General features: G+C 45.2%; 1 long non-coding RNA gene across 2 annotated transcripts; it reads left to right on the top strand.

The window, feature by feature from the left end:
• The first annotated feature begins 1,711 nt into the window (after positions 1-1,711).
• On the top strand, positions 1,712-9,219 carry LOC144792675 (uncharacterized). 2 transcript variants are annotated; one of them, XR_013602594.1, is made up of 4 exons: positions 1,712-1,797; positions 2,010-2,133; positions 7,264-7,366; positions 9,057-9,219. It is a non-coding gene; the product is annotated as an uncharacterized LOC144792675 (long non-coding RNA). The 2 variants fall into 2 exon arrangements; XR_013602593.1 differs by having other exon boundaries at positions 1,712-2,133.
• The last annotated feature ends 8,231 nt before the right edge of the window (positions 9,220-17,450 follow it).

The raw sequence follows: 17,450 nt of genomic DNA, 5'->3' as shown, positions 1-17,450 counted from the left end.
GCTCACCCTCTGGTAGATTGGCACAGAGCAGTCAGGCTTAAGTTTAGAGGTAATGTGTAAAGTATTTGTGCAACACTTCAAACAGTAAATCATTGACAACACCACACAAAAAGACTCCACACCAGGTTAGAAAAATAGAGTTTAGTTTAATAAATGAAACAAAACCAAAATGACACAAGTTCAATAAGTTGAACATGAGATATTGAATTTCAAACTTTATAGTGAAAAATAGCGCTGAGAAGCAAAAAGCGCTATTTGGGATATCTGGTCACATCGTACAGAGACAAAGTCAAATGTTTCGGCCAACTGTGATGGAGCACGGGCCAGCTACAGAGACCCAGTTAGGCCCACTGGACAAAAGTTAAATTTAACTATGACGAAAGTAGGCCTGTGGAACACCTATTTTTCGAAAATGTTACTTCAAGTTTAAGTGTTTAATGAGTCATTTTTAGTTCCTTCTGTAGCGTGCCGCTAGGTGATTGAGGGCTGCCTGTCCCTGAGTTAGTAGGAATTGTTTGAGAGAAATGGTACGTGATAGAAATATCCCAACCTTACCTGGCGCACAGCTTTTAAATAAAGTATTTCCACCTTTTCACGTTATTCTAATTTTTATCAATTTCACGCTGGTTTTGAATTTCATTTAGTGCGTATTTTTATTTTGAATCACTTTTATCAATTACTCATTGATTCTCAAAAATCATTTTTACATATATTTTTGTTTCATATCAACTGTATAGTTGCTTAAAAGAGTATATTTGTTGTATTTAACATCATACAAACAACTCATTCAATTACGACGATTGTTGAAAAAATAATTGGCCCGATGCATTTCGGGACCCTCGTCCCTTCCTCAGGGGCCTCTGTAAAAAAATCACGTATACCCGTTAGTTATGCATGTTTACATTTTTACCATGTTTAATTTCTATCGTTTAAGCCACTACTATTTTTTGAGAATACACCGTTCTTATATTATATCAGCATGTCATATTTACATTTCTGATTAACAATTCATTGCGTTGCCCAATATCAGTTACATCTGTAAACCTTTGCTGTTTGTCCAGAAACACTGTATGACAGAAATGACGGCGCCACCCGCTCCTAGGGGCGTGGCGCCCTTAGTGGGCATCTGGGGCGGGAGGCCAGCAGGAATGTCCGGGAGGCAGCAGCAGGACAGGGGAGGGGCAGCCAGCGAAGCAGGTCCAAGTGAACCTATCATGGGAGACCAGAGTCGCCAGGAAGGCAGGGTCGACCTTCCCTCCCCCGAGGGTATAAAACCTCGGGGGAGGCAGAGCTAATCCTGAAACAGAAACGCAGCATCCAAAAACTCAGCACTGCTTGAAGGCAAACGCCGGCAGGTACACAAAACCCACAGCTGCCAGATGGCATGATAGCCTCGGCAAGCAACCAAAACTCAACACTATCAGAAGGAACTTGATGGACAAAGACAAGACCCCCTGAGGAAACATGCTGACAATTCTGCATACTCAATCGACCGCTACCCGCGGCCCATCACTGAGATGACCATGTGATGCAACCTCAACTGTGACAAAGCGTCACACATCAATAAGACAATCTAAACAGCGACTAAAAAATTCAAAACGATTGTGGAGTAATGAGGCTACTGCCTCGGTATCCAAAAACTCACCACTGTCAGAAGGAATCTGACAGACGAAAACAAGACAGCTAATCCTCTTTTGTCTTCTCCCTACAGCTCCGGCAGCAGACCAGCAAAGAATTACGTTGGTAGTTGAGTCGCTGCACGAGGGAAAGGAGAAGGCCCCACAGCGTAGTCGTTAGGTGAGTGGTGGAGTCGTGGGTGTCGCCTGAGCGATGCGTGTGAGGGATAGTAATTCACACAGTTACTCGTGTTTGGAAATCTAAATCTTCACCACACGATAGTTCCCGGTTATCTGGACAAGTCGCGCTGTTAGATCGCGTATTCCCACATGAGGGCAGTAGAAGTTTGATTTTGTAACACTTTTACTAATTCACCTTTTCTTCGCTCCGAGGAAATGCTTCATGGGACAAAGGAAAGCAGTCGAAGGAATTCCCAGGTCCGGAGGAAAGTCGCCCAGTAACACAGGCAGCGGCCGTCGGAAGGAAACACAGCGTGGGCAGCAATGGCGGCAATGGGTATGAACACTGTGGCGGCCATTCTCGGACATGGCTTTGAATTAGTTTTGATGTGATGAATTTTTAAAAGGGTGATACAGCAAATACGCTAAGGCATTTTACACTATGGCTTTACGTTTTGTTCAGGAAAACAGGTCGCATATGGCTTACCGAGTAAAAGTATAAAAATCTGCTGCGGTTACACTGATCCCGGTACCATTAGGGGATAGCCTGGAGGTTCAGCACTAGGCAGGGAGTTCTGAGACTGCTGGTTCGAGGGGCCTATGGGCCTGAGATATGCTTGTTCTTACAAAATTATATAGCATGTTTTCTCTGATATAAATAGCCCACAACAGCATTTTTAGCTCAGATTAATGTCTAATTGCATCCGGGAGATACCCATCCCCAGCGGTAAAGAACATGCTAGCTACTGGCACAGACGCAAATAAGTTACACTCCCTGTTAAAGGCAGCGGAGAAAAGCTCTTCCTGGAAATTGACTTAAGTGAGCTCTTTGAAGATGACAGGAGATTATAAACTCTGTGCCAAGGTTGACAATGTCAAAGTTGATGCCAAATTATGTTTGGCTGCAGTTAGCTGGGGCGCTTGGTTGTCATTTACGGACAGCTCACGGCTTTCCCACTGCACCTATGAATCAATTCGAGAGCAGCAAAACCACGAGGAGACGATTCATTTAGTCAGTCTCAATGTATGTCGGCCTGTCAAAACCTGCGGACATTTGTATAGCCGAGGCGGCAGGGAAAGAAAATCTCTATAATTTTATTTTGTCTCTTCTACTCGCGCTAAGGCCATTTTATGGTCCCCTGACATTTTACTGCCCACGAGAGCCTGCCAGACCGCGTGGTAACAGCTGTGCGTTCTCACATGGTCTCGGCCTGCCATTATGTAAATCCCAGACACCTAATTACTGTAATTGAATGACTTGCGGGCAGACTTTGAAGAACATTTACAAGTAGAATAATGTATCTTCGAAGACCCTATAACTCCTCCAAACATTTTTGAGAGAGTGTGAGAGTTTCAAAACAATTCATTTTCTAAAAAGCCAGGGCGGGTCATTTATCTTCAAAAGTGCACATCCGCCTCCGCCGCTGATGCGCAGAAATATGCCGAACAGTTGGCATTAAGTTGCAGGCAGATTTTTAAGAACAATTACAAGTAAGAATAATGTAGCTGCCAGAATACATTGTATCTTCAAAGACCCTATAATTCCTCCAAACATTTTAAGAGAGCGCGAGAGTTTCAGGACAATTAATTTTCCAAAAAGCCAGGGCTGGTCATTTATCTTCAAAAGTACACATCCGCCTCCCGCCGCTGTCGCGCAGAAATATGCCGAACAGCTGGCATTAACTGACAGGCAACCCCCAGGGCATCTTGCGAGGGCCAACGGGGAAATCCTGCAGGCAATTATTTTTGACAACATACCCGGTGCATTTTTTACAAGCAGTGCAGCTTCAGTTTCAGCAGGGGCACGCTTTACGTTTAAAAGCATTCTGGAACCAAGGGTCGGAAGTCAGCCCGATAGAATCTACATCACTGGGGTACTTTTAGGTATCCCCTATTTTGAGTCGTGTATGTTAAATCATTGAAGAGGTGATTTATGTTTTAATACAAGTGCCCAAATGCCAGTATTGTGAAAGTATGTGTTGTCGCAGCATACATTAGCTTGCCTGAACGAAGTCATGCTGTGTTTTACATGGTGTATATTGCGTTGCTTGATATTGAATTGTGACTAGCACCGAGAGGTTACAGATGCTCAGGTTCCAATGGTATCGAATGTACTGATCTCTTAAGGATGAATGCCTGAGTTGGCCCCACTGGGATGCGCAATTCTGACCCACGAAGCTACCTCCAGAACTCTTTTTAAGCGATAATCCCAGGAGACAGCTTAGCGAGTTACGGGGTCGTGGGTAGTTTAATTGCCGAGCACCTGGGTCAGCACAGTAGCCATGGGAGTTCGATTTGGTTTTTAATTTTATCCCATAGGAACCACCTCGCTGCCACGCCAGCCATCTCATTGTATGCATTCCTAGATAGCGGTCTAGCAGTTGGCAGCCCCACTATTCATATCCCGGCTGCAGTATCCCAGTCTGCAGTACAAATTTTTCTCTAGACTGTGCATCAAATAATGAGAAATTGAAAAGCCGGGGTTGGGGCCCTCGGAGCCGGACTAGCATTAGTTTTAAGTGTCTTTGTTCTCTTATTCTGCCGACAACGTCTTCACACATATGGTACAAATATTACACTTGGTGCAAGCTGTCTTCCTGCGCTAAACGCTAGCTAGGTTGGAGGTATGAAACGGGTGTGCATTAATTACAAGAATCTGGCCTCTCCTTGTATTGCATGATTTACGTTGGTAATGCCGACCTGTGGATGGCAATTAAGCAGGCCCCCCCACTTTTCCGCTTTTTTGAGTCGTTAAGGGTCAAGTGGCACTTAACATTAGTAGCAACATAATTGCAACCAGGTAGCATCCACCTATGTTAAGGCATATGGGTTCCGGGCTGGCGGGAGATTTGGGGCTGACCTGCTGGTGGTCCTGTATTTCCTTCCCTACCTGGAAACCTTTGGTCGCCACAGGTGGTGGCAGTTATCGATTATTTACCGGCAGCCCCGTTAATATGAGGGCTTTCTAATTTAAGGGGGAGTAGGCTATCTATTTTGGTTCAAGACCCTTGGAGAACGGGCGCTAAGCTAGAAGGATTACGTATTCATGTTTAGGTATTTGGATGGATGCAGTTATGTTCATAACTAAGGAACAGTTATTTCATAGAGTTGAATGAATGAAATTTGATCTGTAGAGCGCAAGGCTGCCCGAAAGCGTCGCAGCGCTTGCTTGGGGAACCCGTCCGGGTATTCCCCTGCGAGATAGCCCATTACTGGGCAGCCCCAAGGCGAAAGCCAGGCATCCCCCTGCGAGGGGCCGTTTTTGGAGATTAGGCAGGCTATTGCCCAGAGTTGCGGGGTGGGACTCCATGATTGGAGTGGACACCGAAGCGAGAATTGTCAGGTCCAGGGACATTTGAGCCCAAGACCCGCCGAGGCGGGGAATTGAACCCTGGCCCAGGCCGGATCTCTGCATCGGGGTTTGCCGCTCCAACCACTTAAGCCACACTTCTAACCCTGTGGCAGCTTGGCACAGAGCAAGCAGGCTTACTTTGGAGGCAGGGTATAGATTAGGCTTGCAATTTCCCTCAACAAATCAGTTTGTCACAGATCGTGACCTGGTGTCTTGGCTCTATTAGCCCTTCCGAAAGGCCTCAAATCCAGAGGGTTACCTTTAACAAAAATATTGGTAAACATTACACTAGACCTGTTCTCAATATTTCAGACAATTTTCTTAAATGCCGTTATTATATGGGTGGCCCTCAAGCGGGTAATGTACCTTTTCAGCATTAAGTACTAATAGGCCCAGGGCGATCCCGTTCATTATAAATTGGTAAACAATTTCTTAAAGCAACAAGTGTTGGATCTTCGCCAGTTGCATGGTTTGTATTGCAAGGATTTACGTAATCTGTTAGACCAGGCATCCTTAACGAGGTATTTTATAAATCTTGACGTCATGAGTACAGTCAATACGCGGTAAATTTACTGATGGACTAGCTATACGTTACCTTAGTCTCAATAACGGATAACCTCATTTTCTGGAAGAAAACATTAATTTGTTTCCCTATGAGTACTTGGGTTATTGATATCATGGTATGTCATTACTATGATTGATTAATGTTAATCAGATAATTTACCGAAGCAGCTTACACGTACATGGTTAAGGCGTTCACATTGTAAGGGCGTAAAGTATGCCTTCATTTAGATATAACCCTCTTAATGTGACCACCCGCAGTTACTAAGTGTCGGTTGTTACATTCACTGCAATACCTCATTAGCTAAGATTAGGTTCAGTCAGCCGCGGAGCATGCGTCACATTATTCATTCTTTGCATCATCTTCCCTTGGGTATCGCATTTGATAATGGAGGAAAGAACCCCCAGGAGCATAGAATTCCCAGATGTTCCCCAAGCTTGCAATCATCTATGAATTTAACTGAGGATCAGTACTGCCAGGTAGCTTGACAAGGAAGGCAGGTCACTGCAGGAAGTGGCAGTCAGCTTGAAGTTAAGTTATCAACTGTTTACCTCTTACGTTACTGTGGGAGGCCCTGTGTGTCATCAGCTATGAATTGATACAGGAACAGGGTGGGGTGCGAGGTGGCACCCAGCAACAAAGTATTTTTAGGTCGGGGGGAGGGCGAGCGCGCCAGTTAGCTACTCGCCCTGTGGCGGGGTCCCAGGCAAGAAAAGGCGGTGGACTTCCATTTTGGTATGGACTGGATGCCCCTTGGAAAGGGCAAACAGTCATTGTGGGGCTCTGGGCTGGTGGGAGAGGGGGGACTGACCTGCTGGTGGTCCTTGACCTCTCCTCCCCTACCCAAGATGCCTTGGTATATGTTTATAACATTGAAGGGGGTATGCCCCAGTATGGTTGTCTCATGGAGGCACATTATTTACCTGCGGCTCCGTTGACCGGAGGGCGGTCAACTTAAGGAGAGCAGGCTATCTTTGTTGATTATTTACCTGTGGCTCCGTTGACCGGAGGGCGGTCAACTTAAGGAGAGCAGGCTATCTTGGTTGTGGCCTGCTGGCACAGCCCGAAGGTTAAGGAAAGGCCCCTTGGAGAGTGGGTTGAAAATGAAATGACAATGTACAACCTAGAGATTTATTTATAAGCAAAGTATTTTAAAGATTTACCATAAGCAAGATGAATAAAGGATTAATAATCCGAGATGAATAAAGGATTAATGACACTGCTTTAAGATTCAATAAAAGACTACGCGGTGAACGACAATACCTTGTTTCGTGTCTTTTATGGGAGGGCGACTCGCTCCTGGTATGCACACTATGACGGCGCCACCCGCTCCTAGGGGCGTGGCGCCCTTAGTGGGCATCTGGGGCGGGAGGCCAGCAGGAATGTCCGGGAGGCAGCAGCAGGACAGGGGAGGGGCAGCCAGCGAAGCAGGTCCAAGTGAACCTATCATGGGAGACCAGAGTCGCCAGGAAGGCAGGGTCGACCTTCCCTCCCCCGAGGGTATAAAACCTCGGGGGAGGCAGAGCTAATCCTCTTTTGTCTTCTCCCTACAGCTCCGGCAGCAGACCAGCAAAGAATTACCCACCCACCCATCCCGGCAACAAGGAAGAGCTTGGCGGGGTCCCAGGCAAGAAAAGGCGGTGGACTTCCATTTTGGTATGGACTGGATGCCCCTTGGAAAGGGCAAACAGTCATTGTGGGGCTCTGGGCTGGTGGGAGAGGGGGGACTGACCTGCTGGTGGTCCTTGACCTCTCCTCCCCTACCCAAGATGCCTTGGTATATGTTTATAACATTGAAGGGGGTATGCCCCAGTATGGTTGTCTCATGGAGGCACATTATTTACCTGCGGCTCCGTTGACCGGAGGGCGGTCAACTTAAGGAGAGCAGGCTATCTTTGTTGATTATTTACCTGTGGCTCCGTTGACCGGAGGGCGGTCAACTTAAGGAGAGCAGGCTATCTTGGTTGTGGCCTGCTGGCACAGCCCGAAGGTTAAGGAAAGGCCCCTTGGAGAGTGGGTTGAAAATGAAATGACAATGTACAACCTAGAGATTTATTTATAAGCAAAGTATTTTAAAGATTTACCATAAGCAAGATGAATAAAGGATTAATAATCCGAGATGAATAAAGGATTAATGACACTGCTTTAAGATTCAATAAAAGACTACGCGGTGAACGACAATACCTTGTTTCGTGTCTTTTATGGGAGGGCGACTCGCTCCTGGTATGCACACTACGAACGCGTTGGCTACTGTTACTATGCGCTTATACATTTCTTATGCACCATTTGCAAGTACAATGTTTCATAACGTTAAATGATATAACCAGGAACCACTTACTGAATGTGATATGTTTAGGTTGTATGTGCCTCTGTAGGTGCGGGTCAATCCTGATAAATTTTCTAAAGAAAAAGTGCGGGTACAAAAATTCAGATACATGTAGCTGAGCTTTTTTAACGTTATGATGCGGTTCTCAACGGTTTAGCCTTCATATATATGCTAAGTTACCTGGGTTTCTTGTTGTATACTAGCGTATCTGTAAAAACAAAAACGAAAACGGCAAACTGTAGTTTCAAATATCATGGGTTTCTGTTGGGCGCTGTACGGCTGGATTCCGAGCGTTCGCGTTGTATTTAACAAACTCGTGAGCATACCGCAAACGCTCGGAATCCAGCCGTACACTTGTTTTCCCATGAGAATCTTTTGATCTCATCGACGGTAAGCTTGAATCTTAAAAGCGAGTAGACTCACGCACTATTTTTTAGCGCCCAACAGAAACCCATGATATTTGAAACTACAGTTTGCCGTTTTCGTTTTTGTTTTTACAGATACGCTAGTATACAACAAGAAACCCAGGTAACTTAGCATATATATGAAGGCTAAACCGTTGAGAACCGCATCATAACGTTAAAAAATCTCAGCTACATGTATCTGAATTTTTGTACCCGCACTTTTTCTTTAGAAAATTTATCAGGATTGACCCGCACCTACAGAGGCACATACAACCTAAACATATCACATTCAGTAAGTGGTTCATGGTTATATCATTTAACGTTATGAAAAATTGTACTTGCAAATGGTGCATAAGAAATGTATAAGCGCATAGTAACAGTAGCCAACGCGTTCGTTTCTGTCATACAGTGTTTCTGGACAAACAGCAAAGGTTTACAGATGTAACTGATATTGGGCAACGCAATGAATTGTTAATCAGAAATGTAAATATGACATGCTGATATAATATAAGAACGGTGTATTCTCAAAAAATAGTAGTGGCTTAAACGATATAAATTAAACATGGTAAAAATGTAAACATGCAGAACTAACGGGTATACGTGATTTTTTTTACAGAGGCCCCTGAGGAAAGGACGAGGGTCCCGAAATGCATCGGGCCAATTATTTTTTCAACAATCGTCGTAATTGAATGAGTTGTTTGTATGATGTTAAATACAACAAATGTACTCTTTTAAGCAACTATACAGTTGATATGAAACAAAAATATATGTAAAAATGATTTTTGAGAATCAATGAGTAATTGATAAAAGTGATTTAAAATAAAAATACGCACTAAATGAAATTCAAAATCAGCGTGAAATTGATAAAAATTAAAATAACGTGAAAAGGTGGAAATACTTTATTTAAAAGCTGTGCGCCAGGTAAGGTCGTGATATTTCTATCACGTACCATTCCACTGGACAAAAGTACCTTAATCCTGATTGCAGAGCAATGCGTCAATCCATGTGGAAGATGCATCGCTCAGCAAAAGCAAAGTATTGTTACGGGATGCGACGAGACTACAGTGTGAGGTCCTGATGTTTTGCCATCGAGAATACTGTTGGCGGGTCTTGCGATGCACAGGCCGGTGATCGAGAATGTGAGGAACAGTGGAGACAATGCGTGGATTCCGATGAGGGGTGAAGCTGCAATGCAGAGGTTCGTTGTCAGGGCTGCCATCGATGAGGGATGCAAGGAGCTTGCTCTGGTAAAAGCATTGCGTAGTGGTGGTTCAGAAGGCGAGGCACATCTTTCGCAATGGGTCCAATCCACGCAACAGCAGCGATGTGATGGTTCTACTCAAAGACGTGCCGCTCATTTGAGGAGATGCGTCAGTTCTGCTGAGGAATTTGTTGCTTAGCAGTGGATGCATCGGTTCCACTGGGGAAACACCAGAGACCCATTCCAAGAGGACTGAAGTGGCACTACTTGGCAGGGTAGAATCACATATGGCATAGTCTTAGGTGAAGAAGCTGGTTGGTTGGAAGTCTTTTATGTCCCTGAGACTTCATATCAGGAGGACAGTCAGCTAGCCGTTAAAGTCACTAGGGCTCACATGATGCAGGTCCAGTCCCCTCATCCAGGCAAGAAGGCAGCAGGCATCAGGTTAGCACAGCAGGCAGGAGTACAGCAAAATAGCAGTCCTTTCAGCAACACAGCACTCCTTCTTCCTGGCAGAGTTCATCCAGCTCCAGAAGTGTACCGAAGTGGTGGTGTCAGAGGTCCAGTACTTCTGCCCTGTTGGCCCTTTGAAGTGGGGAAGAATTCAAAGACAAGCCTTTGAAGCGTACTGAGGTCCTCCTGTTCTTACCCTGGCTCCAGACTCAGTACAGGGGGGTATGCAGCCCTTTGTGTGGGGACAGGACACAGCCTATTCAGGTGTAGGTGAGGCTGGGTTCAGCTCCTCCCTCCCATCCTGCCAGGATGGCACATTAGGTCACACCTAAGCTTCCATTATGTGTGGCTGTCTAGGCGAATACACATAGGCCAGCTATCACCCACCCCAGACGTGTGATCAGAGACCGACAGCAGGCACCAAAGGCTGAAGCAAAAAAATGCCAACTTTCTGAAAGTGGCATTTTCAGAATTGTAGTTTAAAATACAACTTCAACATGTTAGGATTTTAACTTTGGATTCCAGAGACACCAGACTTGGAAGTCTTATCTCTTCAAATTGGACATTACACTTATAAAATGTAATAAGGTAACCCCAATTGTATCCTATGGGATGGATAGGACTTACAGCAGGAAAAAAGACTTTGGAAGTTTTTTGCTACCAGGATGCATACAACTTAAAAAGTATATTTCCTGCCTTTTAAATACATTGCACTCTGCCATCTGGTCTATCCAGGCCCACCTTAGGGATGACTTATATCTATATAAAGGGAAGGTTTGTGCCTGGTAAAATGTGTATTTTGCCAGGTCAGCATGGCAGTGTAAACTGCCCACACAGGCCCTGCAGTGGCAGGCTTGAGACATGGTTAAAGGTCTATTTAAGTGGATGTGCCAATCAGTGCTGCCGGCTCACTAGTAGCCTTTAATTTACAGGCCATGGGTACAGGGAGCACCACATTACTAGGGACCTGTAACTAAATTAAATATGCCTATTGAGGATGAACCAATGTAACCATGCTTAGGGGAGAGAGCACATGCTCATTATCACTGGTTAGCAGTGGTAAAGTGCACAAAGTCTTAATACTAGAAAAACTAAGTCAGAAAAGGGGAGGAGGCAGGCAAAATGTTGAAGGGAAGACCATTCTCAGGCTTTCAGGTCTAACTTGGGTTATATCTTTCTATAGGCAATGTGTTAGACAATCTAATAAGCAGTGATTGTACTTGCTCTGGCTGGTTTGGTAGTGTAGTCATAGCTGTTGTGCTGGGTCAAGTTTGTCTGATACATCCAAAGGGAGAAAACGAAGGGACCCAAGAACTAACGCTGTTAGTAGGATTCATGGTGGTTCAAGTAGTGGATGGGGTATGCAGGATAGCTATGAGGATTGTGAGCAAATAGGAGACAGATAAGGTGTAATCAGGATACACTTGCTTGAAGATGTTATACGTCAAGATGAGAAATACAGGTAGTGGAGCCAGGAGTTGGTCTATATTGTATGTGGCGAGCATTTTGGCAGGGAATGTGCACAACGAGAAGAGGAAGATCTTTAGTAATGGGTTTGTTGCTTATAGTGACCAATGATTGGAATAGTTGAGGGTGATATGATTATAGGAAGAAGAACTCTGTGTGAAGGGGGATAACAGGATAAGAGTTGAAGTTAAGTGAAGTGGTGGTGTTATGGAAGATGAAACGAGGGCAAGTTTGAGATTTTATTGATGAGGTAGAAATGTCTGTGATAAACAAGGGTGGAGGGCTTTTGCCCTTTGTGACATATTACAATCAATCTGCCCAGCACAGAGGAAGACTTACTTCACACACCCACAATATTTGGTCTATGGAGTCCACCCAGAAGTGGGCATATCACTATGCTAGTAAAAGACCCCAGGACCCATAGTGGAAGGTTTGTGGGGGGGTAGCATCGGACAAGATGGCGGCCGCTTAGGTGGACGTGAGCAGTACTAGCAGGCTGCGGTCCGGCAACTTCTATGTGATCCTATTGTGAAAGGCTCCTTCACGATAAAAAGGATATTTCACCCCCCCCCCCCCCCATTCTGTCGGACTGAATGCTGCTTCTTCGTAAGGGGATTCGGCCCCAGTACCTTGTTACAACTGTGTAGCGCTGTGTGGCATATTACTTGAGGCGTCTGGTGCATCAACTTGCAGACGGGGAGTCAACCATGGCCCCGAAGCCGGTTACGGGCGGCGCTGGATCCAAGGCCGCTGCAGCTGATCGGAAGGCTCGAGCTGAGGCACTGGCAGCGTCCGCACTGCTCGAGATGCCGAATCCGGGAGACAGCGACCCGGTCTCAGGAGAGAGCTCCCCCGGCCACCCACATCGATTGCAACAGCCCGACCCGACGAGGAGAGGAAGGGGCGGGACTTCGGCCGCGGGAGCCACGAAGGGCCGGACGGTAATCGAGCTAATGCAGAGAGGAAAGGAGCAGGCTGCGGGACCAGTGAACGAGGCTGCAATGCTTGGACCCAAACAATCAGAAAATAGAGAAATGGATTTCGGGGCTGACACCGGCACCAGCGCCATGGAAGTAAGTCTGAGGGATACTGACTTGACATTGCTACCAGCCGGGGAGATCCAGATGGCGGTAAGCCCATCGGAGATGGATTCGGCCGGGGTAGGGGGTGAGAATTCGGGAAATGCTGCACACCATGAGCAGTTGGAACAGCTTACTGTGAACGAGCTAACACTGAATAATCCTCCAATGGGCGGCAGTGAGGACATTGGTAATAATATCAGTACCAATGGAGTTAGCTCACATAATGTGCAGGTACCCGATCCTACCAGGCCCTCTATGACTACCACCCCATGAGTCAGTCTGGGAGGCAGAATATAAATAACATAATGGCAGCTAAGACCCCCATGGAAGACAAAAATAAGGATGAAGGCGAGAAAGAGTCTAGTGAATGCTTTTTCTCTGTGACAGAGAAGCAGAATGGTCAGATGATGCATTAAGCACTTCGCAGGGAGCAAGTAGTTTAGAATCAGACCCCGAGGATAGCGAGGAGGATCATCAATTATCCATTAAGAAACCAACTCAAAGGGGAAAGGAAAAAAAGGATCTTTCATGAGATTATTCCACCACTACTCCACTCTCAGAGGCATCTAGAAAAACACTTCCAGGGTCAATGGATGTATCTTCACCCACTTTAGAGATTATCCACCAAGCTATCCTCGCACATAAGGAAGAGGCTTAACAAGATAGCCGCAAGGCACAGGCAGGGATGCGAAAAATTCAGGGGGTGGTAAAAAAACTTTCGAAGGCATTCTCTAATATGGGAGAAAGAGTGGTAACTCTGGAGGTAAGAATGACAGTTGTTGAAGCTGATGCGGCTAATGCGGTAACCCTGGTGGAGTCTCATGAAGATCGGATTAAGGACATCCAGTGGAAGCTAGAAGAGTCTGAAAACAGACAAAGAAGAAATAACTTAAGAGTTCTAGGTATTCAGGAGGGTCTAGAGGGTTCTGACACCCGGGCTTATATGGTCACCCTTTTTTCGGCAGCCTTTCCAGAGCTTTCCAAGTAGAATTGGGCCTCTGAGATCCAGAGGGCACATCGCATACCCTTTAAACAAAGAACAGCGGTAAAAGAGGGTGATAAACCACGTGCCATATTAATCTTTCTCAGAAACTTTTTGTTAAGGCAGGCCATAGCTGATAAGGCCAGGCCAGACGCTAGGAGGACAGTGGGGGGGGGGCTTCATTTTTTGTAAGACCAGATTTCTGCCATGTAACGGTAGAAAGGCGGTAGAGATTAAGGCAGTTATTGAAACCCTTCCAGGATAGAACGATTCAAGCGTATCTGGTCAACCCGGCACAGCTTAAAATCATCAACTAGGGAACCACTCGATACTTTTCTTCGGAGATAATGGCAAAAGAATATCTGGACTCTCTTGATAAATAATTGTGTAGTTTCTGATATGCCTAGCCAGTGGGGGTGCGGGGGGAAGGGGGGGCTGGGGGGGTGAAATGGTGATAATCATCTTTACTTGAACTTATTGAAAAAATGGCGTGGGGGGATAAGCTTGGGGAAGGAACGGGGAGGGTAAGCCTGAATTTGAACTTTTGTGTTTCTTTTATTTCTTTTTTTAAACATTACCATATAGGAAGAATGATGTCTTACCTCACTTTTTCCCTTTGAAGTTCAAAGGGTCAACTGGGTAAAATTGTTAGTTTGTGGCTACATGTAAGGGACTGTGGTCTGCTAGGACTGCGTACATCTTATGCACGGACTTAGGTCTGAGCGTCCTGCAGGGGGGATAGGCAGATATAAGAATGGGTTGGGGGTAGGGAAGGGGTTCACAGAGGGGGGGAGGGAGGGTCAGCAGGTGATGGTGGTAGGGTTGCACGGGGGGAAGGGCTAAGGGGGGCAGGACAAAAAGGGGAAAAAAGAAAAAGTAAAATGTATCTGGTGCATTGCTGCGAGCGTTAAAAAATATCCAGGCTTAATACCTGTTGTTGCTCAGTCTCTGGGTCTGCTGGGAGATCTAGAACAAATGTCCATGGATGAGAAAACGTAAGATATGTACGCTGAACATAGGGGGGATGAATGATTGGTATAAAAGACAAAGATTCTGGCATTTTATAGGGATGAATCATCTCGGTATAATCTGTGTACAAGAGACTCATTTGCCCTGGTCTAAGAGACATCTTTTAAATGTTAAGGGGTTTGATGTATTAGTATGCTCTACGCAGACCTCCACCGTCAGGGGGGTTGCAATTCTGGCCAAGAATAACCTGGGTGGTGGTAAGCGTTTTTTAGCAGACACTCTCGGAAGATGGGTGATTGTGGAACTGAAAATAGGGATAACCTTGTGTACAATTTACGGTTCTAATCAAGACGAACCAGATCTTGTTGATAAATTAGAAGTAGAATTATTTAATTGGCCGCAGCCCCTAATAGTATGTGGGGATTTTAATATCTCAGCAGACTTTGTGGGTGGCAATTAGAGGTTACTCTATACTGGGCGGAATCCCAAAGTGTTTAGAGCTCTGTCTGCTTTAATGGATACACATAGCTTGGTGGATGTGTGGGGAGATAAAGAATCTTATAACCCGGGCTTCACCTATTTTTCATGCCCCTTTAAAAAATACACTAAGCTAGATTATTTTTTTATGTCATCTTCAGAGGTGGCCAAGATTGGGATTACTAGAATGCCAAAGACAATACCTGACCATAACCCCTTAATCTTAAGCTACGAATATCACCTGGTTAATACTACCCCATCTAGATGGATATTTGAGAGAAGGCTGCTACTGGATCCCGAATTCATAGACCATCTTAGGAGTTGGCTCAAAGCTATTTTGACATGAATAGGTTAGTGCCCCTCGGAATTGTGTATGGGACTCCTTTAAGGCAGCCTTACGGGGTGAAACAATTAGCTTCTCTGCCAGCCAGAGAAAAAAACAGTAGAAAGGCGCAGGAGGTATTAATGAAACAGCTAGTCCAGGCAGAAGAACAGCATATAAAAGAGATTTTAGGTGGGAAGGATGCTGGGGAGAGCTTATCTAAGATCTTGGCTCTCAAGGCGGAAGTATATAAAGGAACAGCTCAGAAAAGCGCTGATGACTATCAGAGGCAGAGGGGCAGAATGTATGAGACAGGGGAGCAAGCAGGAAAGCTCTTAGCGTTAAGAATTAGACAAGGATTCAGCAGAAATATGATAGATAAAATTCAGATTGCCAACCAGGAATACACGGAAGTAGAAGACATTAGAAGGGTGTTTAAAGATTTTTATCAGAAATTATATCAGGAAAAGGATAGTGCAGATCCTCCCAGTCTGGCCGATGAAGATCTGGGCCATAATCTCCCTGACCAGGATAAAGCGAAGTTAGATAAAGAACTGGAATTGATTGAAATAACCCAGGTGCTGGAGGATTTAGCTGCAGGCAAGGCCACAGGCCCTGATAATATTCCACTCGAGGTATATAAATGCCTCCAGACAATTTTAGCCCCGATTTTACTTGATCTATTTTGCGGTATAATTTGTTCTGAGGTAGTGCCAGATTCCTGGAAGGAGACAAATATAGCTGTCTTTCATAAGAAGGGTAAGCCCAAGGAGGACCCCGGATCATTTTGCCCAATATCCCTCATAAATACAGACACCAAAATATATGCAAAGGTTCTGGCAAATCGGCTGGGAGGGGTCATTGGCGGTTTGGTCTCCCCGTGGCAGAATGGGTTCATCCCGGGTAAAGGAACAACAGATCATATAAGGTGAGCTATTACGCTCTTTGATGCGCATGCTGTCACGGGGGGGGGCCAGATCGCCATGATCCTTCTCAATGCCGAAAAGGCCTTCGACCGGGTCACCTGGTTGTATTTGTGGGGGATACTGGAGCGAAGGGGCTTTGGCCCCATAATAATAAAGGCAATTAAGGCAATGTATTCGGACCCACATGCTAGAATTCAGTTAATGGGTGGAGGGTCCGATTCAATTTATATCTTCCTGGGGACGCGTCAAGGGTGCCCCTGCTCCCCAATCTTATTTGCCCTTTATATTGATCCGCTAATTAGAAAGATACTGGGGCATGAGGGCATCAAACCAGTTATGTGTAACGGATTCGAAATCAAAGTACTCGCATATGCCGATGACTTGGCAATAATGACTCCGTAACCGGATGCGGCTATGCGTGTATTAAGGGCAATAACTACTGAGTTTGGGCGACATTCGGGGTATCTCCTGAATGAAAATAAGACACAAATAAAATGCTCCCGTAATATTACTAGATTGGATGGTAGATATACGGATTCAGCAATTTATCTTGGGATTAGGATAAGCCCCTCTATGGAGTCTATAATTAAAGAAAATTTCGAGCCATTTATTGACTCAATGACAACTGAGTTAAAAAGAATAGACTCCATTCATGTGTCCATAATTGGAAGAGCAAACGTGCTAAAAATGGCAATGCTTCCGAAAGTATTATATCTCTTTTGTGCAATCCCGTTTATGGTGGGTGAGAGTGTGCTTAAGTCAATCAAGTCAGTTTTTATAAAATGTATCTGGCATTATGGGAAAACAAGAAGATCCCTCAAATATATGTCTTTACCGCAAGAAAGAGTTGGACTAGGGGTCCCAAATATCCGGTTTTATTTGGTGGCCTGTCTTTTTAGTCAGATGGCGTTACTTCTGGATACCATTACAGAGGTCACGCATAGTACACCCGGGAATATATATCCGCCCTTGAATTATTATTGGGAAAGGAAGCGTTTGGGCTCCTATTACGTAAAACAGAACAACAATATTACAACAAAAAAAGGTACAAGGTACTGGACAGCGTTTGGAGGGTATTGAAGGAGATTCAGAAAATCTTAGGAATCCCCAAGTTTAACTACAATAAACCCC

The sequence above is a fragment of the Lissotriton helveticus genome, chromosome 11, assembly GCF_964261635.1.
Source record: "Lissotriton helveticus chromosome 11, aLisHel1.1, whole genome shotgun sequence".
In the NCBI taxonomy this organism is placed as follows: Eukaryota; Metazoa; Chordata; class Amphibia; order Caudata; family Salamandridae; genus Lissotriton; species Lissotriton helveticus.
Note: the sequence above shows the minus strand (reverse complement) of the source record. Positions and strands in the feature narration are given on the sequence as shown.